This window comes from Hibiscus syriacus, unplaced genomic scaffold (assembly GCF_006381635.1).
Source record: "Hibiscus syriacus cultivar Baekdansim isolate YM2019G1 unplaced genomic scaffold, ASM638163v2 tig00110505_pilon, whole genome shotgun sequence".
In the NCBI taxonomy this organism is placed as follows: Eukaryota; Viridiplantae; Streptophyta; class Magnoliopsida; order Malvales; family Malvaceae; genus Hibiscus; species Hibiscus syriacus.
In genome coordinates this window covers 3139425-3145424 of record NW_024062765.1, presented here as the reverse complement: position 1 = coordinate 3145424, position 6000 = coordinate 3139425, and the positions used below count along the sequence as shown (strand labels likewise).

The 6000-nt window shown below is 30.5% G+C and overlaps 1 pseudogene; it reads left to right on the top strand.

Annotated features, from left to right (window-relative positions):
• The first annotated feature begins 310 nt into the window (after window positions 1–310).
• On the top strand, window positions 311–2856 carry LOC120130017 (annotated as a pseudogene).
• The last annotated feature ends 3144 nt before the right edge of the window (window positions 2857–6000 follow it).

The window sequence follows — 6000 nt, the reverse complement described above, 5'->3', positions numbered from 1 at the left end:
TTTCACAAGTAAATATGCACCCATAAAAGAGTACTGCATCTATGAAATAAATGAAAACTCCAAAAGTCTTTGTTCATTTCACTAGGCTTTTTTAAATTTGTAAGTTTCTTGGAATTGAAGCTAGGGTATGGGACTGAGGATGGCAGGCTAACTTCTCCTCCATGCCCCTCTTTTTTCCTATTTATTAATGTTTTTAGCCATTTTATCTCTTCTATTTCCGTCTGGAACAATGGATCTGCTGCTACTCTCGTTTTTTTCCACCTAAAAACCAACTTTTTTCTTAATTTTTTGCATCACTTTCTTCACTGTTGGATTCATACATGAAAACCATACAAAAGGCACGTAAATCTAAACAGACGGAAGGTACTGTTTGCTTGCAGGTGGAAGTGAAAGAGTTGAAGAATGGGTAGAGGAAAGATCGAGATCAAGAGGATCGAAAACACCACGAATCGTCAGGTTACCTTCTGCAAGCGCAGGAATGGCCTGCTCAAGAAAGCTTACGAACTGTCAGTTCTTTGCGATGCCGAAGTTGCTCTTATCGTCTTCTCCAGCCGAGGCCGCCTCTATGAGTACTCCAACAACAAGTAATATTCGCCATTTTCATGCTACTTTTGTCTTTTTTATCTTTTTGCACCGCTTCTTCTTTTTCATGTCATACATAGTATGTACACTGATGATCACATGGGTTTGGAAACAAATTTTGATATGAAAAAGATTTGGCAAACAAAGATGAATCGGTCAATGTTGTTTTATTCTGAGCTGAAAGTAGAAAGTCAGGCAAATCTCAAGTTAAAGTGGCTGAGAATTTCGGGGTTTTCTGGGATTGTCAGAAGCTATTTTCCTAATATGGCTTAGAGATTATCAGTAGACTTCAGTTTGTCTACAGTTATAAAACCATTACGTTTCCATTCATTTTGAACAATGGTCAACTCGATTTCTAGAGATAATTTATTCATGGTCTTTCTTTAAAAAAAAAAGATCCTCGACTGTTTCTTGTACTGTTTTTCTAAGGATTCAAAGACATGAAGTTGTCCTAACCCAACTTTACATTTCTATGTGTGTTTGTCTTCGACAACTTCTCATTCTGTCTTGCAACATATTCAGCAAGGCTTTAATTAGGTTTATATAACAAACGAAACTATAAATCCAAATATTCAAATTTATGTCTGCACATAACATAACATGTACATGTGTTTTATCCAGCTTGGTGGTTGCTCAACAATAAACTATAAGTTGAAAAAGAAACATGATCAGTTATCGGTTTATTGAGTTTTGTCTTACAATCCCTTGTTTGATGCAGCATAAGATCAACAATAGATAGGTACAAGAAGGCTTGCTCAGATACTTCTAACACACACTGTTACTGAAATAAATGCTCAGGTATATCATATATATAAATATAGATATCAGAAGTTATAATTTGCATATATATATATATATATATATATATATTGTGGTTCATTAACTGGATATGTATATTATTCAATAGTATTATCAACAAGAATCAGCTAAGCTGAGACAGCAGATTCAGATGTTGCATAATTCTAACAGGTACTTTATTTTCAACGATATATATATATTATTCAATAATTAATTTGAAAAAAATTACCATTTCAAATTAAATTAAAACTTTGATTTCTTTTTTAAATTATCTTTGTTTGAAGGCACCTAATGGGAGATTCCTTGAGTACCTTAACTGTGAAAGAGTTGAAGCAGGTAGAAAACAGGCTTGAACGAGGAATTACTAGGATCAGGTCCAAGAAGGTAACTTTAATTTTAATTTCATTATTTATTTATTTATTTTCATTTTTCTCCCTTATTTTAATTTGTTTTGTTTGCTGCAACAGCACGAAATGCTGCTAGCTGAAATAGAATATTTGCAAAAAAGGGTGAATTATTGTTCTAACATAAGTTCAAATTTATGTCATTTATTATAACTTAATCTAATTTGTTAATTAATTTCTATTTATTATGTTAAAGGAAATTGAATTGGAAAACGAAAGCGTTTGTCTACGAACCAAGGTAAAATATTAAACACATTCAACACATAAACATCTTGCTTCTTTCGTTACATGCATTGCTTTACTATTACTAAGGACTAGTTACGATATGAATTATTTCTGTTCGAATTTTTAAGTTTGAATTATTTTAAATTCAAAATATTTAGACTATGATTCTTTTATAGTCTGATTAAATTTGAGTTAGAGACGAAATCGAATATACTCATTCAGGTTTATCGGATTTTGTTTTACATGAAAACGATTAGATTGCAGAAGTAGAGAGGCTTCAGCAGGCAAACATGGTTACCGGACCTGAGCTTAATGCCATTCAAGCTTTAGATTCTCGCAATTTCTTTTGCCCCAATGTGATGGAGCCTCCCACTACTTACTCCGACAAGAAGATTCTCCATCTTGGGTATTATTTTCCTTCGAATTTCGTATTTTTTACACGATATAATTACACAATATAAACACATAATAAGATATATAGGTGAAAAGAATAGATTTCATATAATAAAAATATACCAATGCATCAAAATTAATCTTTATAATACGTTTATGTTTGTATATTATACGCATTTCAAGGTTAATTATGTGTTGTGTTTTAGCCCTAAAATATTTGATGGGACTAATGAACGATGGTTATTTGCTGGTAGCAAGAGAGATGGAGAAACAAAAATGGAAGAATGGTGTTTTCATATTATAATGAATAGTTAAATAAAATAAGAAGGGGATGCATTTACAGCTACTATGAAGTTCGTGTGATATAAAACTCTGACTACTTTTGTTGTGTGCTTGTTTTCCGAGTATAAATCAGACAATTATAAATATGGATATAATATATATGTACATGTTTGATTTTATTAGTTATTAGTTATTATTAATGGTAAAATCTAGGCATTTTTTTAAAATATAGCATCTCAATATATGATAAGTGAACGTGTCTTTTAAAAAGGTTGAGTTAAAACAATTTTTAATTAATAACAACGTTAATCTTATTGAATAAATAAAGAAAAATTATAATAAAAATTATAATCTCATTTTTTTATAAAATTTGAAGTAGACTAATCACTTAATTAATCATTTCTTCTATAACCGTCAAAACATATAAATTAACCATTAATTAATAATAAAAAGTCACAATAAAAATGATTGAAAAATCTAACCAAATCACTTCAGAAAATAAAATATACAAACAAATGTGATACTGATATAAGAGATGTGAATGTTAAATACTATCAAAACTAACATAAAAATAGAATAATGTCAACACATTTACAATGGATTTTGCCATAACCAAATAAATATTAATAGAAGAGATGATGACAAATCCAACCTTTTAAAAAAAGAAAATACTATAAGAGAAAACAAAAAACTATCACTTCCATAAGTTGTCAAAATCATTTTTTAGGTTTGAAAAATATATTTTTTTGAAAAATATGTATGTTTAACAAAATTGAGTCGGCATTTTTCGTTATCTAGGTTCGAAAACTTTTGAATTTTTTTAGAATAGATAATTTAGGAAGTTTGTTTTTAAAATCAGAATAAGAGACATGTTCGAGAGTTCGTTACTCATGAAAAGGTTAAAGCATTCATGATGAGTAAAATTGATACCTTTTTAAAATCATATTTTGTTTTTATTTCTAAAAATTTATGAATATGAATTCAAATTTAATTTACGATCCCTTGCATGTATGTAACTTTTGTTAGAAAAAATGTTAATCCGAAAAATAAAATAATAAATAAGCAAATATTATTATATAATCGAACAAAGTAAAATAAATAAAGAATTAAAGTATAGAAACTAAATTTGTTACTCATGTGTAGATATGAAATCGATGGAGTACAGTTAGCATAAGAGGAAGTTTTGTTGAGGTCTGTATGAACAGTTTCCTTAAGACAAATTTGTCCTCTTCTTGGTGCTTCGAGTAACGTTGGATGTCGGTCTCTCGGGATACAGCAACAAACGATCACAACAGTAAGCACAACCATAGTGATCAGTTGAACACAATCTTGCCTTTCTCTATCACCAGAAAGAACAAATTTGGAAGGAATTTTCTATGTGTTTTCCTATTCCAAAGTTATAAACTTGTGTGTTGAAACATGTAACTTATGTTTAAGAAGTGTGCCTTAACTAGCCTATATATAGGGAGAGGAAATGAATTGAAGGGTTAAGACCTTTCGATGAAATGACTTATCCTTTTGATGAAATGGCTTAACCTTTTAATGAAGAGAATTATTGAATAGACATGATTGAATGATGCAACTTTAAACCAAAAATTAAGTTCATTCACCAAGTGACATGACTTATTATTAATTAGTTATAAATAACATCGATCCATTCAATTATTTTTCCAACATTCCCCATATGAATGAACTTGATGGTTCAAACATTGAATTGATATGGTGATAGATTCTATTTCGATATGTTTACCTTATTGGTTGTCCACTAGATGTGATGTCCTTAAACTATCCTTGCGTTGTTGTAAGCAATGACACACCTCACACAAATATCTCACTGACAATTATTTGGTTCTAATGGTTATGTTCATATAGCCGTGGACATCTCCTAGTTTTGCAAGAGTTTAGAGAACTATGCCCGAATAGTCTCTTTGAAGCGGCTCTACTTCACTCTCACATAGGTGACTCATGTTGTTCGACTCAGCGAAATAAATAGTGGTTATTAAAAGCATTGCTTAACCTTTTCCACATTTTAGTCATTGTTTTCATCATAGGAATGAACTTGGGATATGAACTACCACAGTGACCTCACAAGGTCTATACAAGTGGGTTGTTCCATTGAACCTAGATCTTGGGATCTCCAGTCAACTAGGTTGGGATTTCTTTCACATAGTGCCTTAAATATTTATGGGATTTAGTCTCATTCCTTTTGATGTTTATCAACTTGATCTCGATTCAACCTTTTAGTTAGCGGATCTTTAATGTTATCTTTTGATCTTATAAAATTGATAGAGATAACTTTAATTGAGATCAGTTGTCTATTGATATTATTCGACAACATATGTGTCTCAACTTACCGCTATACATTGTACAAGACACCCCCACATTTTAATGTAGTTGTATGAAGGATTTCTATCTTCCCATATGATATCTTGTCCATTTTCTTATGGGGTGCCTTATTTAAAAAGTAATTTCATGATAAAATAGATTCCTCCACATGTTATATAACAACTCAGAACTCTTAGCATGACGTTCATCATTTCCTTTAAGGCATTATTCTTTCATTTCTATTTATGGTCCAATGACATCCGTAATTCTTTAATCATCTTATGGATACTATACATTTCATACAATGTATATGACAATCCATTCAGTGTGTTAGTTCTAACATTGAAAGTCATAATACTCTAAAATTCAATAATAGTGAATGTGGTAACAATGTTTACCTCATCCTATCTAATAATATGAAGATCATCCTTTATTTGATCATATTCAACATGATCAAATATAACATCTTATGTTGATATATCATGAAATTCTATCCATAGAATTTACATGCTTCTCGTTATGGCTCACGACCACCGACATTGTTGAATTTTATTCAAAGTTGCCCAAAAGTCAAGTCTTTTCATGTTAAGTATTTTCATCAAAAGTTTATGTTTTTAATCAAATGGTTAATTCCTTTCATTGAAAGGTCTTAACCTTTCAATCCAAATTCCTCCCCCTATATAAAGGCTAAGTTGTAACTTATTTTTAACACACAACTTTGAATTCCTTTAATTCATTTTCTTTCAAGTCATTTCTTTTCAAATCTTTGATTCTCCCAAAGTCATTTTTCGGTGATAGATAAAGACAAAAATTTTGTTTGATTGTTCACTATGGTTGTGCTTATTATTGTGAACGTTTGTTGTTGTATCCTGGGAAACTGACGTCCAACATTACTCAAAGCACCGATGAGATGATGAATATGTCTTAAGAAAACTGATCATATAGGCCTCAACAAAACTCTTCTTCTTTTTATTCAATTATATCCGATTAC